This window comes from Canis lupus, chromosome 29 (assembly GCF_003254725.2).
Source record: "Canis lupus dingo isolate Sandy chromosome 29, ASM325472v2, whole genome shotgun sequence".
Classification (NCBI taxonomy): Eukaryota; Metazoa; Chordata; class Mammalia; order Carnivora; family Canidae; genus Canis; species Canis lupus.
This window is the reverse complement of record NC_064271.1, coordinates 23732044-23750128: the sequence shown is the minus strand read 5'-3', so window position 1 is coordinate 23750128 and position 18085 is coordinate 23732044. Positions and strand designations below refer to the sequence as shown.

The following is an 18085-nucleotide window of genomic DNA, read 5'->3' as shown; positions in this document are numbered from 1 at the left end:
GTTTCAGGTGTACAATATAGTGATTCAATAAGTGTATGCTACACTCACCATAAATATAGCTGCCATCTATTATCATACAATGCTATTAAAATACCATTGACTATATTCTCTATGCTTTACCTTTTACCCTGAGACTTCTTCATTTCATAACTAGAAGCCTGTACCTTCCACTCTCCTTTGTCCCTTTTTGCCAACCCCCTGAACCCTCTCCCAATAACAACCACCCATTTGTTTTCTATATTTATGAGTCTGTGTCTGCTGTTTGTTTATTCATTTGTTTTGTTCCACATATAAGTGAAATCATATCGCATTTGTTTTTCATTTATTTCATTTAGCATAATACCTTCTAGGTCTACCCATGTTGCTGCAAATGGCAAGATCTCATTCTTTAATAGGGCTGAGTAATATTCCACCATATATACACCCCATCTTCTTATCCATTCATCTATTGATGGACACTTGGATTTCTTCTATACTTTGGCTATTATAAGTAATGCTGCAATAAACCTAGGAGTGGATATATCAAATTAGTATTTATATTTTCTTTAGGTAAATACCTAGTAGTGGAACTACTAGTTGATCATAAGGTATTTCCATTTTTAGCTTTTTTTTTTAATAACATCCATTCTGTTTTTTACAATGGCCACACCAATTTACAATTCCCATCAATAGGAATACACAATGATTTTGACTTTCTTCCATAATTGAAGTTAAAAAAGAAACTTAGATAAATCAGTCACAGAATACTAATCCTTCCTAGCTTATTGGAAATATGAAGTGTTACACTATTAGGCATGGCTGATGCTGTTGGAAGAAGCATTTTTTTCAGTCCTTCGTAGTCTACAATTAACTTCTGAGATTCAACTTTTCTTACAAGCCATACTGGATTAGTAAATAGGATATTTTGTGGGTGTTATTATACTTGTATCTAACATCCTTAACCAAATCAGGAATTTATTAATGACCCCCAGGTATGCTCTATTGTTTTCTGTTAATCACTTGAGTGGGTTAGGTCTTTCTAAGAATTTCCATTTAGCATAACAATTAAAATAGTATATAGAGTAGATTTTTATATCCCTTCTTCCAATTGTTTGAGAAAGGGAAGAGCTTCCCATCCCTCCCATTCAAGATGTCACATACATTCCAATAATACATTCTGGTAGAGTTGGTACACAACCTTGAGTAACCTTTGTTCATAAATTTCTACTTCAAGTTGTATTTTCAATTTTATGTCATTGACAATTTATCACAATCTTGAAACTTAATTATGTTGCCTTTTTGCTTTTTATTAGCAGGTTTAGGTATGATAGCAAACTATGAGCCACCGTAGAACAATTCCAATAAAATTTCTTCATCGCACTCATGATATTTCACACACAACAAGGCAAAAGGTCTTGGATTCCCTGCTATCAATGGCGCCACCCTTTCCATCCTGGGACCAATTTGATATATTTTCTTTAACCCACATTGTTTTAGTCAGTGTTGTTTATGAGGATCCTTATTTTTTTCTATCACGAGATTTTTAAAAAATTTACTATGGCTAAGATAAATTGAACAAATCATTTTGTAACTTTTGGAGTTGTGGTACAGATGAGCCAGATAATCTCTCCAGCAATCTATTAAAATTAAAATTTTAGTAGTTATTCCATCTCCCTCTTCTTTTTTCATGATTTTTTTAACCAATTATACCAACCTGTTTAATTGTCCTGAGTGTTTTTAAAATCCTTTTAACCCTAATAATCCTTTTCCCTTGAATTTTTTTTTATTTTATTCATTTTATTTTATTCACTCAAATTTATTTTTATTTTATTCAGAGAGAGAGAGAGAGAGAGAGAGAGAGGCAGAGACACAGGAGGAGGGAGAAGCAGGCTCCATGCAGGAAGCCCAACGTGGGACTCTATCCCAGGTCTCCAAGATCACAGGTGGCACTAAACCGCTGCACCACTGGGGCTGCCCTTCCCCTGAATATTTCTAATACACTTCCCATCACTTAACCTTTTAGGAGTTGAGCCAGTAGTGCTGTGACAGCTTTTCTCATATGACTTTATTTCCCAACAGGAGGGTCACACAAGCATCCCAAACATTCGAGCACCATTTATCACATAAAAATTGTTTCTTGAGTGAAAAGCCATTTTAAAATTGGAGCATATTTTGTCCTTATGTAATCAATCTGAAGGTGTTTGCACTTTTAACATTTCAGCACCCTCAGGATTGTTCAGTTTAGTATAAATGCAGAGTTGGACTATTCCTCCTCTCACATAACCCTGCCTTCCACTGGCTCAACAGATTAGGATATCCACATTTCTGCAGAAAGTAGACTGAACTCTTTGAATACTCCACATTTGGGGCATCTCTTGATCCCCACTTTCCCCCTTACCTCATCCAAAGCCTGGATAATCTTTTTAGTGATTATCAGTTAGACTGGGTAACCTTCTGATCAAAAGAAGTATTTGTACTACTCCCTGATTTCATCATGTCTCTTCCTGTTACAGACAGAATCAATGGTGATAACTTGGCAGACCAGAAGCCTTGTGTTTTTTCTTAGTTACTCTCATTTTTGCCAAAGCAGCTAACAGCAGCCAAGGCACAGAATTCTTGACTGACTTCCCTCCTGTCTGAATTTCTTTTTTCATCCGCTTAGGTATTTGCTTCAGCTCCAGATCTGCCCACTTCCAAGTTGATATGTTTATCCTGCTGTCAATGGTCACAATACCACTGAATTGAAGGCTAGCCTGGGGGAGGTAGCCTGGCATCAAAGGTCCTTCACATCCCATTTCCTCATCTTTCTTTCTTACAAACTAAGTCTTTTTTTTTTAATTTATTTTTTATTGGTGTTCAATTTACTAACATACAGAATAACCCCCAGTGCCCGTCACCCATTCACTCCCACCCCCCGCCCTTCTCCCCTTCCACCACCCCTAGTTCGTTTCCCAGAGTTAGCAGTCTTTACGTTCAGTCTTCCTTTCTGATATTTCCCACACATTTCTTCTCCCTTCCCTATATTCCCTTTCACTATTATTAAGTCTTATCCATCATTTAATTGTAGAGGCAAGGGCCACAGCAAGCATCCTGTTTGGAGCACTAATGGCAGCAAATTACACAAGATCAGATAACTGAAAGAACTCATGAAACCACAGCGTATACTGTTGGGGGAGGTATTCAGAAAGACACTGCTGCCAGTTGACTTATAAGGTGCACCTTGGCAATCAGAGACTCCTCACAACCTTCCCTACCCATGGAATGTGGTTTCTGCTTACCTTACCCACTCCCAGATGTTGCCCCGAAGACATAAAAGCTTTGAGATGGTGATGTGGTGCTGAGATCATCTGGACAGTATATAGTCCAGTGTGTTGAACCCAGTTGAGGATCCTATATAAACTTTTAAGAAGTGGAAAGGTGCAAAGATCTATTTACCTTGCTGCTGCCCAAGACATGCACTGATTGTGAATTCTCTTTGCTCACTAAACATACCACCTACCAACCTGGAATGGCCTACCTCTTTCTTCAGTTGCTCCCTGCCCTCCAAGTATGAGGGACCAGTTTTCTATTTCACCCGGGAAACTCCTGAGGAGGTGATGAACCAACATACACTCACATAAAGCTTTAATAAACGTAAAAGGATAAAAGTATAGACAACTATAAGAGACAAGGATATTTCTAGGCACAATTTCTCAGATGCAGGATGTGCTTCATCTTTGGATCAAGCATCAAGAAAAGTGTGGGAAGTCATGACTCAGCAGAGCCAAAATATAAGTTCACTGGATGGCTCTTTTATATTCCTTTGGTAAGGGAGCTAAAGTAGACTGGTTTTAAACTGGTAAAATAGATATAAACCATTAATTTATATATTTTCAATAAAAGAAAGCAGATATTCTGGTACAGAGTACCTCTAGGTAGGTTTTAGACTTCAAAAACACATTATAAGTTACTAGCTAGTATATTTACTCCCTACTTTGGCCCAATATCAGTGTCATGCTGAACCTGGACATATGAATAGAGATACTGCAAACTAGCTTTTAACCTTTTCAACAATTTTCAAAAGTTATGTGTCAAGAGGTTTCTATTGTAAATATATTTTAAAAATGGAAAAGCATAAACATTTAGGATTTTAAATAATGTAATGTTTACAAATCCTTATTAAATTGCTATTATACACAGCAGGCATACCTCTTAAAAATATACACGTATAGCCTATTGGTTGTTTTAAATAGTCTATTTAAAAGAAAAGAAAGATGGATGGAAATAGGAACACTAGGCACATTACAACTACAAGTAGTCTATTATTACCACCAACACAGGGATATTAGGATCTTTACTCAGGATAAAGATATTTACTACAGTTAATAAAATGGAAAGTTTAGCAGACCACTATATCAACTATAAACTTTGGTTTACCTTTTCAGCTCCTGAAGACTTCCTATATTCCTTGGCTCATGATTCTCTCTCCATCTTCCAAGCTAGCAATCTGGTATCTCTCTGACCCTTCTTCCTCTCTCTAACTACTAAAAAAAAAGAAGTTAAGAAAAGTTATCTGCTCTTAAAATCTCTTATCATTAGATTGGATCTACCTGGATAATCCAGGATATTCTTTCCATCACAAAATCTTTAACCTTGATCACATCTGGAAAGTTCTTTTTCCATGTAAGGTAATACATTCACAGGGTCTAAGGATTAGGATGTGAGCATCTTTGGGGTCATTATTTTGCCTACTATAGCTTCCAAGTTCAAGTTGTTGGCTAAAACAATTTCCTTCTGACTGCATAGCTAAAGATCCTGATTTTTTCTGGTTATTGGCTAAAAGCAGTCCTCAGGTCCTGGAATCCATCTGCTGTTTCTTGCCATATGGGCTTCGCTAACATAAGTGCTGATTTAATCATACCTGTAGGTAGGATATTGGCTCCAGTCTGTTGTGATATAGTCATATAACATAACTTAATCAAGTAAGAGCTAGGTCGCTATCTTTGCCGTATCCTATTGGTTAGAAGTAAATCATGGGAGCTGCTCAGTCAACGGAAGTGGGTTACAGAAATGTGTGAACATCAGAAAGAGGAAAATCTTTGGACCTCACCTTAGGGACTGTCTCCTGACTAATAATTGCACTTCTTAGTATACTCTGAGAAAATCTCACAGGAGACACATACTCAATATTTATGAAATATTAATTGCAATATTATTTGCAAAAGTGAAAAACTTAAAATAACCCAAGTGTTCATTAGTAAAAGAATGGAACAATACATTGTGGTATATCCAAATAGTGAAATACTGAACTAATTAAAATAAATGAAATAGAGCCTCATGTATCAACATACTCAAATACCAAAAATGTCTTTTTTAACTCAACAAAATGTAATTTATACATCATATTGTGCCATTTACTTAAACCTAAAAACAAGAAAAAGGATATAATGTAATATTTTAATTAATACAAATCTGTGTTTAAAATTTCTAGAAAGCAAGGGCACCTGGGTGGCTCAGTTGGTTAAGCATCCAACTCTTGGTTTTAGCTCAGGTCATGATCTTAGGGTTGTGGGATTGAGCCCACTGAGAGGTTATAGTTTTACTTTGAACTATTGCAGTTAAGACAAAGTAGGAATTAATGGAATATTTTAGTGCGATGTTAGTAAAATTAGTATATCTGACATACAGGTGAAATGCATTCTTGACAAAAACCACTGAAACAAATTTAAGGCAAGATATAAAGATATACTTTGTAGCCACTAGAGGGCATAAAGCATCTGCCACATTTTTCTTTAAGCCTAGACTTGAACTGTGAAGTAGTTATATTTTGTCTAAAAAGTAAGAAAATGGAGCCTCATTTATATTTAAATCACTATCACTGAACTACAAATATTAACCTAATTTAAAATGAGTGTGTTCATTTAAAAGTAATTTTTAGCCAATTTTCAATATTTAGGAATTTATTCCCCAAGACCGGATTTTCAAATATAGCAGTTCATTTGATTCTGAATCAATAAGCATATATAAGTAAAACTAGATTTTATTTTTTTAAAGGTAGGAATCATACTTTATTTATCTTTGAATCCTAATACATTTACCAGTGGTCAGATGTATGTTTTTTCATTATGAAATTCAAAGATTTGTATTTAAAAAACATTGGGTACTTTACAAAGGCATATAATGCAGTTCCAGAAATGTAAGCTTGATAGACATATCAAGGTAATAATATCAGTCAAATCATATTCTCTAGGAATTCAGGGCCAGGTGACAGCCTTGTGGTATATCAGATGTAAAGCCCATCTGCCTAAAACTATTATCTCCATCTGCCTGTTGGTTGTTGAGAAATTCTCTTAGGATCTTGTGTGATTAAATCTCAAGTCTATTTCTGCAAGCATTGGGTACTTGGCCCTCATAGTCTTTCTTCCCCAAGCCCTAGGGATTCATCTTTTTTTTTTTTTTTCACAGACTGTTGCCTACTCCATTTCTTGCAAATGTTACCTACCACAGAGTCGATGCCAGTTTTTGACCTATGTTTCCCCAAAACCATTTTTTTTTCTCTTTAAAGGTTTGCATTTAATCTCAGAGAACCCTACTGGATTGACCTTTTCTGCTTTAGACATTGACAAACACAGACTGGATCCATTGCTGGGTCTGATTGATTTCATGCCTCACAGATTATAAATACAGAGTCACAATGATTATTTCTTCCTTCTTTTTATCAGGTCAAAGAGTTATGAAAACCTATAAATATTTCTTTGAAAATTATTCACATTCATTCCTTCTCCTCTGTTTATACCACTACCTCTCGAGTTAATATCTCATGGCCTTGCACCTGAATTACTGCAAGAGTTTCTTAATTGGCATCTCTTACTGTTTCCATTTTGAATGTCCTATAAAGACACTAGAGCAATCTTGTTTGAATAATGATTTCATTATGGTTCTCCAAAGCCAATATACGTCTCGTCATTTTTTACTACCAAGTCAACTATCTGACATGTAAACGCTCTCAGAATATGATCCCATCCATCATATCAGAACTTATTTCCCTTCACCCCCCACATGGATCCTTATCTAATAAGTCAAGTCTTTTTGTCACAAGAAAAAAAATGACTTTCATAACACAGCAATGTTAGACTTTTCAATTTTTTATATTTTAACCTATATATATATATAAACATTTAGCTTCTCTAGAGCAAGCTCCTTCTTATTAGGTTTGTATTTTCAATGTTCTCTATGAAGCCAGCCCCTAGAAGAAGCACAATAATTACTGGCCGAATGTATGAATTTATAAAATGGCATCCAGGTTATATCCTTCCTTTTTTTTCATTGTTTCATCATATTTAGATAACATATATAAGTTAGACAGAAGTCACAGATTTAAATTCTTGATCTTCCATCTAATAGCTTTGGAATATTGAGAGAATCTTCAATCTCTTCTGAAATTGAGAAAGAAGTTAGTATTTTCAATCCCAAAGATAATATAGACAGTACAGAGAATTTGGGGAGAAAAGTAAGAAAAATTTTATCCCTTAATCTGTATTTTTTATTCCTATTGCTGGTATAAAGAATTAGCATAAACTTAGTGTCTTAAAACAACACAAATTTATCATCTTTTGGTCCTAAGAGTCATAGTCTGAAATGGATCTCATTGAACTAAAATCAGAGTGTTAGCAGGACCATATTACTTTCTTGAAGCTCTAAGGGAGAATGACTTCGGGTTTTTTGTTTTCTTGTTTGTTGCCTTTTCTTGCTTAAAAAGACTGCATTTCTTGGATAGTTACCCCTTTTTCATCTTCAAAGCCAACAGTGGTCAGCTGAATCTTTTTCTCATTGCATCACTCGGACATTGACTTTTCTGCTTCCTTCTTCAGCATTTAAAGTTCTGTTGAATTACATTATTGGACTATTATAGACAATCCAGAACAATCTCTTAAATTTTGCTGACTAGAAACCTTATTATATCTGACACTTTAATCTCCCCCCTTGCTACTTAACTATTCACAGGTTCTGAGGATTAGGATATGCACATCTTTTGGGTGAGAGCATTGTTCTGCTGATCACAGCCTACCCTCTGGCCCTAACTCACATTCAAAATATATTAATTCCATTTTAACATCCTTCAAAGTCTGGATCAATTACAGCATCAACTCTAAGTTCAATATGTTATCTAAATATCATCAGTTTAAAAGCCTCAGATGTCATTATCTAAATCAGGTATGGCTGAGGCTCTGGATATAATTCATCCATAGTCATAATTCATTATTAACCAGTGAAACTCAAAAAAATGTTATTCACATAAAAAATAAAATGGTGGGCAGGTATGAGATAGTATTTTATAGACATTCCATTTAAGAAAGGGGAGACAATTTTTTTTAAACATGTCATCGGTCCCAGTTTGATATCAATTTCTATGACATCTGAGAGAGCTCCATTCAGCTTCAAGTCTTAGAAATAATCCTCTGTGCTTTTTGATTCCACTTTCTGGGCCCTGATTCTACTCTAGGAGTAAGTCCTTTCTCATTCTCCAAAGACAGAACATGTTTTCAGTTAATTCATTTTATCAGCCTGTTGATAATGTCCCTGTTAGACCAACGTGACAGTGTTTTCTGCTCATATTACATTATTAAGAACTTAGTGGATCTCCATTGTATGTTATGAGAATTTTTTCCATACAAGAGAATTCTCCAAGTTTCACTTGGATAATCACATTCCTGGCTTCTGCTGATAGGGCCAAGAGACCCAGGAACCACATGCTTAATCTCTTCAAAGAGCCTTCTATGTGACTGAATACTCTGACCTTTTTATCCTTCTGAGCCACTAGACATTTTCCAGCCACACCCTTGGCTTTCTCTTAAGAGCATGCTTTCCTGACAGCAAATCTCTTGATTTTTGCTTTTGAAATCTAGATAGACAAGGATTTCCAAAATCATCAAGTCCTATTTAATTTTTGCTCATCAGTTAACAGTTTACTTACTTCTTTCTTCTTGATTTTACTATAAGCAGCAAGAAGAAACCAGGCCGCATCGTTCACACTTAGCTTGAAAATCTCAATAAAGTATCCAAGTTCATCATTTGCAAGCTCTGCTTTCCACATAACTAAAGGAGACAACTCAGCTAAGCTTTCTGCCACTATATAGCAAGGATTTCCTTTTCTTTAGTTTCCAATAATGAGTTTCTCTTTTCCACCTTAGCCATTATTAGCAGCTCCTTTAATTCTCATATTTCTACAAATATTTTGTTTATGATGACTTAGGTATTCTCTAAGACAGCATGTTTTCTTTACCATGCCCCTTGCTTCATCCTAAGTCCTCACTAGGAGAGTTGTTAACATTCTCATTTTCACTAACAGTCTGTTCAAGGCAAGGTAGGCTTTTTCTTATCTTTTTGTAAGATTTTATTTATTTATTCATGAGAGACATAGAGAGAGAGGCAGAGACATAGGCAGAGAGAAGCAGGCTCCCAGGAGGGAGCCCAATGCGGGACTGATCCCTGACCCTGGGATCTCGCTCTGAATCACCCAGGAATCCCAAGGTAGGCTTTTTCGTTCATATTCCTCAAAATTCCTCTAGCCTCCACCTATTACCCAATCCCCGAGTCTTTTCCATATTTTGAGGCATTTGTCACAGCAGCACTCAACTACCAGTTATCAAAATCAGTATCAATCAAGATTAAACCAGAGAAGTGGAATCAGCAAGAGATATATATTGAAAGATTTATTGCAAAGAACTGACTTATATGATTGTGGGAGCTGGCGAGGTAAGTCTAAAATACATAAGGAATATTTCAGGAAGGGCAGGCAGGAATTCTATAGGGCTGAAAACGCTGTCCATAGATGGAATTTCCTTTTCATCATGGAAGCTTGAGATTTACTTTTAAGGCTTCTCAACAGACTGAATCAAGCCCTCCCAGAATATCTAGGATAATCTCTCTTACTTAAAGTCAACGGATTATGGATTTTAATAACATCCACAAAATGCCTTCACAGCCACACCTAAGTCTATGTTTGATTAAATAATTTGGGTCTACAGCCTAGACAAATCAAACATATCACAAGACTATCATATACTGTTACTCTAACATAATTATTGTAATTTTGTGTTTTTCCTTTGTCTTTATAAATGTGCTACTATAGCTAACCATATTCATAATGTACACCACTTTAATACCTACTTGTTTTGTGTAACATGCCACCATAGACTTTTTTTACTGAATATTTTTTAATTAAAATAGTCAATGATTCCATAACATTCAGTCCAGTTCTTATATCATAATTAACAATTTCCTTCCAATTTTTTACCATTGAAAATTGTACCATAATTAATAATTGCATGCCAATGTTTTTCTATATTTTTATTTTTAAAGGCATATACCCCCCAAATGATCAGAAGTTCAAAGAATATGAATACAAGAATATGTAGCTTTGTGGGGTACATATGATGTTTGTTGCACCTTATATGACTCTGCCACTGTATTGTGAAAGCCATAGTCAATATGCAAACAAAACTCTATACTCCAATAAAACTTTATTTAAAAAATTAATAGCCAGATTTGACTCATGGACTATAGTTTGCCATCCTCTGTTCTGGATTATTGATTAGTCATTTGGTCAAAGGATCATTAATATAACTTGAAACTATTTGAAATTTGACTACTTTCCATCACATTTCATCCTTTGCACCTTTTAAAAAATTTTATTGTTGCTGATATAAAGACCTTATCCCTGTAACTACTATATCTCAAAGTGTTCTAATATTAAAAAGCAGATAGAAAACAATGCAGATCATCATGTTCGTTGTGTTTCCACCAATATTTTATATATTGATATTTTCTGGTCTCCTAATTCTGCTCCATTTTAAGACCCAATAATCCTAAGGATAAGATTATAAGAATCATATGTGAAATAAAGAGAGATCTGGAACATCCTTTTTGTCTTCTCATGTTCTTTTTTTCCTACCTGAAGCATATGCTCTTTGGCTCATAATAATAGATGAGGTTTCCAGGTGAGATGAGATGAGATTTCCTTTACTCAGGAAACATTTAAGTTACAAAACATCTCCATTTTATACTCCAGAGAGTTGTATAAGTTATATGACATTTTCCAGGGAACTATGCTTTCATAAATCCATAGACTTCAGGTTTATTTACCATCAGTAATTTTTAGCCAAGAACATTCTGTTAAGATCATTTAATAAATAACTCTTTCTATTTAAGAAATTTCATATTTGTTGTTGTTTGTTTGTTTGTTTGTTTTACCTAGAGGTCCAGCTGAAAAGGAGACTGGGCCAAGTCATCTTCCTCTTCCCTGCTCCCCTACCACCACCCCAGGCGCATCCTTTTGGAAAAGGGAGCAAATGGATCACAGCCCAGCTGCCTTAACTTCTTTCTCACTCACAATACACTGGAAAATGAAGAAGGTTATGTTTTATTCCTATTGTATGTGCTTAGATAAGTTTTCTCAAAAACTTGTAAAAATGGTAAAAATATATAAATGCTATGGAAAATACGTTTCTCTGAAAAGTAAGATGTTGTCATTTGTTACAGAATATTGTAACACATCTGGTAATGGGTCAAAAGGACAAATATAGGTTACTGGGAATAGGATCAATCAAGATAAGGGAGAAATTAAAGGCATTGTACTTTGGCTCTCTTTAATTAAAGGACTCCTTATACAACCATATAGGCAAAAGAACACTGTTGTGGAACAATAATCATCTATATGTTTTTCCCCTTCCCACTAGTTTCTGATTTCCTTAATCGCTCATTCACCATTTTATACCTAGAGCTGATAACACTGTCGATAATCAGTAAATATTTTGAATGAGTGAATGAATGAATGAATCTTCCAAACCCATATAATTTCTCCATTTTATCAATGTATTTCACTCTGTGAATATCATTACAAACTTTATGGTTTCTGCATCATTATCACTACTGTATATCAGAACATTCATAACTTGTAGTATGCGAAGGAATATTTGTCTTATAAATATGCCCAGTTTAGAAAACACATACTCTAAAGTCTAAAAAATATTAATTATCTTAAGTAGACATTTCTGAAAATATGACAAAAGAACATAATGTTCTCCAAATGTGCTTAATATTTATTTGTAATAGAAGTACAGACATATGCTTACTGCGGAGTCTACTTTAAAATATTTGAAAATTCTGAGTAAGCCCATACAGAATATTGATTTTCCCAGAACCATTCCTCAGTTAATGATATTTACACTTGGAATAATATCTTTCTTCATAGGCTTAATCAGTAAAGAAACAAGTAAGTAGGCAGATGGTAACACTACAGCAATGAATTCCTACAGCAATGAATTCCTCTTTGTTCAACATCTCTAATGCTTTTTTGCCATTTGGAAAATAAATCTTAAATTATTTCATAGTATAACTATTTCTTTAAACTTAACAAACAACTCAGAGGTGTGACATGAAATATTATTTACTAACTAAGAGATTGGAAACTGTCAAACTGAAGGGAGACAGGAGATTGATAACATGCTTATGAGACTCCAGTCACTGGGAGTTTTGGTGACAATCTGCTGTCCAAGAGAGTCAGCTAGTGGTTTTTATTTGTCCTATTAATATTATAATGTCATGGCCGATATTACAAGTAAGGAATTATAGGGGTGCTTGGTTGGCTCAGTCAGTGGAACAGGTGACTCTTGATCTTGGGGTTATAAATTCAAACACCATGTTGGGTATAGAGATTACTTAAAAATAAAAAAAAAATCTAAAAGAAAACAAAAACACAAAAACAAGTAAGGGATTCTAGAAGAGTTCATACCTAATATCAAGAATGAACATATGTAACCCATCTGGATGACTGGTGCCAATTTCAACCCCAAATATCTACTTTTTCTCTCAGTAGACTGAGAACAAAACTATACCAGAAGAAAATGATGCATTAAAATTACTGTGCAATAATTATCTCATAGCATATTAAATTTTCCTATCTACTTCCATAAAATAATCCATTATAAGAATCTGTAGCCTTTTTCTACTTTACTATGTTCCCATTCACATGATGCTTCGCTTATAAATATATTAGAAAACTATTTAAATCTCCATTTTGTCCTTGATTTAAGGCATAAGAAACTTAAGATTTTGCTATCTGATAGTCCATATAAAGGGGATGAATGTGTGTACCACCATGTTTTAAAAGCTTCCTGTGTTACATTAAAATTCCTCAGATTTTTTTCCTCCATTCTTTCCATTCCATTTCTTGCTTTGCACACTTTGCAAACATATCAATGAAGCAGAATAGAGAGTTCAGAAATAGCCACACCTATAGATATCCAAGCTTTTCTACATGGTCTTTTCAATAAATTTTTCTGGGACAATTACATATCTATATCAAAAAATAAAAAAATCAACTTTGATCCATGTCTTAAACCATATAGAAACATTAGTTCAAAACATGCCAGTGATTTAAGTATAAAGGCCTAAAAATGTAAAGATTCTTCAAAATGCAAAAATAAAAAATAACCCAAAACTTTTTAATGTACAAATATTTTTTAAGTTTTTATTTAAATTCCAGTTAGTTAACATATAGTGTAGTATTAGTTTCAGGAGCAGAATTCAGTGATTTCATCATTTACTTATAACACCCAGTGCTCATCACAAGTGCCCTCCTTAATACCCATCATCCATTTAATCCACTACTCTCCCACACATACACAGTAGCCCTCTGATAACTATCAGTTTGTTTTCTATAATTAAGAGCCTTGTCTTAAAAAAAAAAAAAGGATTTTATTTATTTATTCGTAAGAGACACAGAGAAAGGGGCAGAGGCATAGAGGGAGAAGCAGACTTCCTACAGGGAGCCTGATACAGGACTCTGAGATCATGACCAAAGGCAGATGCTCAACCACTGAGCCACCCAGGTGCCCCAAGAGTCTTTTCTTGATTTGTCTTTCTCTATATATATTTTTCCCTTTGCTTGTCTGGTTTGTTTCTTAAATTTATCTTACATATGAGTAAAACCATATAGTATTTGTCTTTCTCTGATTGACTATTTTGCTTAGCATAATACACTCTAGCTCCATCCATGTCATCAAAAATGACAAGTTTTCACTATTATGGCCGAGTAATATTTTATACACATACACACACACACATACATACACATACATACCCCACATCTTCTTTATCCATTCATCCATCTATGGAAATTTGGGATCTTTCCATAATTTGGCTACTGTTGATGATGCCACTCTATACATCAGAGTGCATGTGTCTCTTCGAATCAGATTTTTGTATCCTTTGGGTAAATATCTAGTAGTGCAATTGCTGGGTCATAGAGTAATTCAAATTTTAATTTTTTTAGGGATCTCCATACTGTTTTCCAGAGTGCCTCATCAGTTTGCATTCCCACCAACAGTGTAAGAAGGTTTCCTTTTCTCTGCATCCTCACCAATGTGTTTCCTGTATTTTTATTTTAGCCATTCATTGATATCTCTTTCTGTTTCATTATTGGTGTGTAGAAATGCAATAGATTTCTCTATGTTGATGTTGTATTCTTCAATTTTACTGAATTTGTCTATCAGTTCTAGCAACTTTTTGGTGTAGTCTTTTGGGTCTTCTATGTAGGGTATCATGTATTCTGCAAATAGTTAAAGTTTGACTTCCTTCTTGCTGATTTGGATGCCTTTTATTTCTTTTTGTTTTCTGACTGCTGTGGCTAGACTTCTAATACTATGTTAAACAACAATGGCGAGAGTGGCCATCCCTGTCTTGTTCCTGACCATAGAAGGAAAGCTCTCAGGTTTTCCCCATTGAGGATGTTATTACCTGTGGGTCTTTTGTATATGGCCTTTCTGATGGTGAGGTATGTTCCCTCTAACTCTGCTTTGTTGAGGGTTTTAATCAGGAATGGATGCTGGGGCACCTGCGTGCCTCAGAGCTTGAGCATCTATCTGCCTTTGGCTCAGGTCATGATCCCAGGGTCCTGGGATCAAGTCCTGCATCAGACTCCCCGTAGGGAGTCTGCTTCTCCCTCTGCCTATGTCTCTGCCTCTCTCTGTGTGTTTCTCATGAATAAATAAATAAAATCTTTAAAAAAAAGAGTGGATGCTGTACCTTATCAAATGCTTTTTCTTCATCTATTCAGAAGATTATATAGGTCTTACCTTTCTTTTATTAATGTGGTGTATCACATTGATTGATTTGTGAGTATTGAACCTCCTTTGCAGCCCAGGAATAATTCCTGCTTGATCATGGTAAATGATTCTTTTAATTTATTGTTGGATTTGATTTACCAGTATTTTGTTGAGAATTTCTGCATTCATGTTCATCAGGGATATTGACTTGTAATTAGCTTTTTTAGTGGGGTCTTTGGTTTTTAAATAAAGGTAATGCTAGCCTTGTAGAATGTATTTGGAAGTTTCCTTTCCATTTCTTTTTTTTTGGGGGGGGGGACAGTTTGAAAAGAATAAGTTAACTCATTACATATTTCTGTACTGTTGAGGCTTTATGACCTTCCATGTGATCTATTCTAGAGTGTCCCATATGCACTTGAAAAGAATGTATACTCTGCTGCTTTAGGATGAACTATTTTGAATATATCTGTTATGTCCATCTGATCCACTATGCCATTTGAAGCTGCCGTTTTCTTGCAGATTTTCTGCTTAGATGATCTGTCCATTGGCATAAGTGAGGTATTAAAGCTCTTTACTATTATTGTATTCTTATCAATACATTCATTTGTGTTTGTTATTATTTTATATATTTTTATGCTCCCAAGTTGGGGCATAAGTATTTACAACTGTTAGATCCTCTTGTTGGATAGACTTCTTTATTATGATATAATGCCTTCATTTCTCATTACAGTCTTTGGTTTAAAATCTAGTTTTTCTGATGTATAGGTCTTATTTTTTATCCATTCTGGCACCCTATGTCTTTTGATTGGGGTATTTAGTCAATTTACATTCAGAGTAATTATTATTGACAGATACAAATTTAGTGCCATATTATTACTTGTTTTATCATTGTTTTTGGAGAGATTCCTTTCTAGTCTTTGTTGCTTTTGGTCTTTCCCACTCGAAGAGTCCACTTTATTATTTCTTGCAAGGCTGGTTTAGTGGTTATAAACTCCTTTAGTTTTTGTTTATCTGGGAAACTCTTTATCTTTCTTTCTATTCTGAACGACAGCCTTGCTGAATAAACTATTCTTGGCTGCATATTTTTCACATTCAGCATGCTGAGTATATCATGCCACTCTCTTCTGGCCTGCCAAATTTCTGTGGAGAGATCTGCTGCTAATCTTATTTGTCTTCTCTTCTAAGTGACGTATTTTATCTTGCTGCTTTTAGGATTTTTTATTTATCTCCCTATTTTGCAAATTAACTACAGTATGTCTTGGTGTTGGCCTGCTTTTGTTGATTTTAATGGGAGTCCTCTGTGCTTCCTGGATTTGGATGTGTTTCCTTCCCCAGATTAGGTAAGTATTCAGCTATAATTTCCTCAAATAAACCTTCTATCCCCCTTTCCCTCAATTCCTTTTGGGACTCCTATGATACAGATGTTATTGTGCTATATGGAGTCACTGCATTCCCTACGTTTACATTCGTGATATAGTATTTTTCTTTCCTTCTCCTTTGCACTTCATTATATTCCATAATTTTATGTCTTATATCACTTATTCATTCCTCTGCTGCTTCTATCCCTGTGGTCATTACATTTAGTCAGTTTTTAATCTTGGTTATTGCATTTTTCATTTCAGCCTAATATTTAGGTCTTTAATCTCTGTATTAAGGGACTCCCTGGTGTCTTCTATGCTTTTCTCAAGCCTAGTGCTTAAGAGATTGTTGCTTTAAATTCTGTATCAGGCATATTACTTATATCTGTTTTAATTAGATTCCTGGCTAAGACTTTTTCTTGTTTTTTCTTTTGGGATGCAGTCCTCCACATTGGCATTTTGTCTAGGCCTCTTTCTTTGTGCATTGGAAAAGCTTGTTAAGTTTCCTGCTCCTGAGGGTAATGGTTTTATAAAGAAGAGGTAATATGCTCCCTAGGGCCTAGTGCTTCAGAAAATGTCTCTGATGTGTGCTGTGTGCACTCTGCTGCTGTGTTTTGGCACCTATTTCCTTCAGTCAGTCCTCTGCAGAGTTTCTCTTTGTGGCAGTGGGGAGTATTTGGACATTGGCCAGAGTGTGGTGAGTTTTAACTAGGTGTGATTTGGTCTGCTTGTTAAAAGAGACCTGATGCTATTTCCACTAGAGCTGAGGCTTTGGAGAATTCTATGATCAGCAGATGTGGTACATGCAGAGGGTTTGTTTTGGTCTTCTAAGGGAGGAGCCTGTTCTGGTTGTCAGGCCCACTTGCCCGAGAAAAGCAGAGTGCAGTGGGGCAGGGCTTGGTATGTGTGGTTTAGATTGCCAGTTGGCACTGTGCTGCTTACTGAACTTAGAGTATACTGAGGTCAGGGGAAATAGAAATGGCACCAGCCTCTGCCCTGGGCCCCGGAGAGAGGAGTTTGTACTTGCTGCTGCCTGGGACCCCCTCCCAGAGAAGTGAACAATCTTCCTCACGTGTCCCAGGTGCCCTCAGATTCCTGCCTTTACATGTCTGTGTCTGGGATGTCTGCCACTTGGCACTGTGGTGCACCCATATTCTATCCTAGGTAGGCCAGCTGAGTTTGAAAACTCCAAACTTTAGGGATTTGGTGTGGTATGGACCTGTGCTACTCCTCTGGGAGGAAGTCTCACTGCTTTGGGATTGATGCAGGTTTGTTTCAGAAGGGCAGTCACACCAAAGTGCAGGTGTGTGAAATTTGGAGTAAAGTTTAGCAAAGAGCTGATGTCCACGTATGCCACCTTTGGCACCTATGCTGAGGAACAGGGGAGTATTATGGTCCCCACTAGCTCTTTTGTTCCCAGAGAGTCAATGCCATCCACCTCTCCCAGATACCCTGCAAGAAAGAGGAACCATCTCTTCCAGTGTTTCCCAAGGGATCCTCAGGCTGCATCGTCTGCCTCCAGGCTATCTGACTCCTTCTCCAAAGGAGCACTGCAATGTCATCAGGGCTCCACCCCAGCCACACCATGGACCTCTAAAACTCAAGTGCTTGAGCCCCACTGGTTGTAAAAACTCAGGAGAATCAGCCCCTCTTGTTTTCCCA

General features: G+C 35.8%; 1 long non-coding RNA gene across 2 annotated transcripts in view; it reads left to right on the top strand.

Annotated features, from left to right (window-relative positions):
• LOC118352813 (uncharacterized) overlaps positions 1-12993 on the top strand; it is a 79971-nt gene extending 66978 nt beyond the window's left edge. For both annotated transcript variants that reach the window (XR_007407178.1, XR_007407177.1), the window contains exons 4-5: positions 1823-1922; positions 11216-12993. This is a non-coding gene — a long non-coding RNA (uncharacterized LOC118352813). The remainder of the gene's footprint in view (positions 1-1822; positions 1923-11215) is intronic.
• Positions 12994-18085: the final 5092 nt, after the last annotated feature.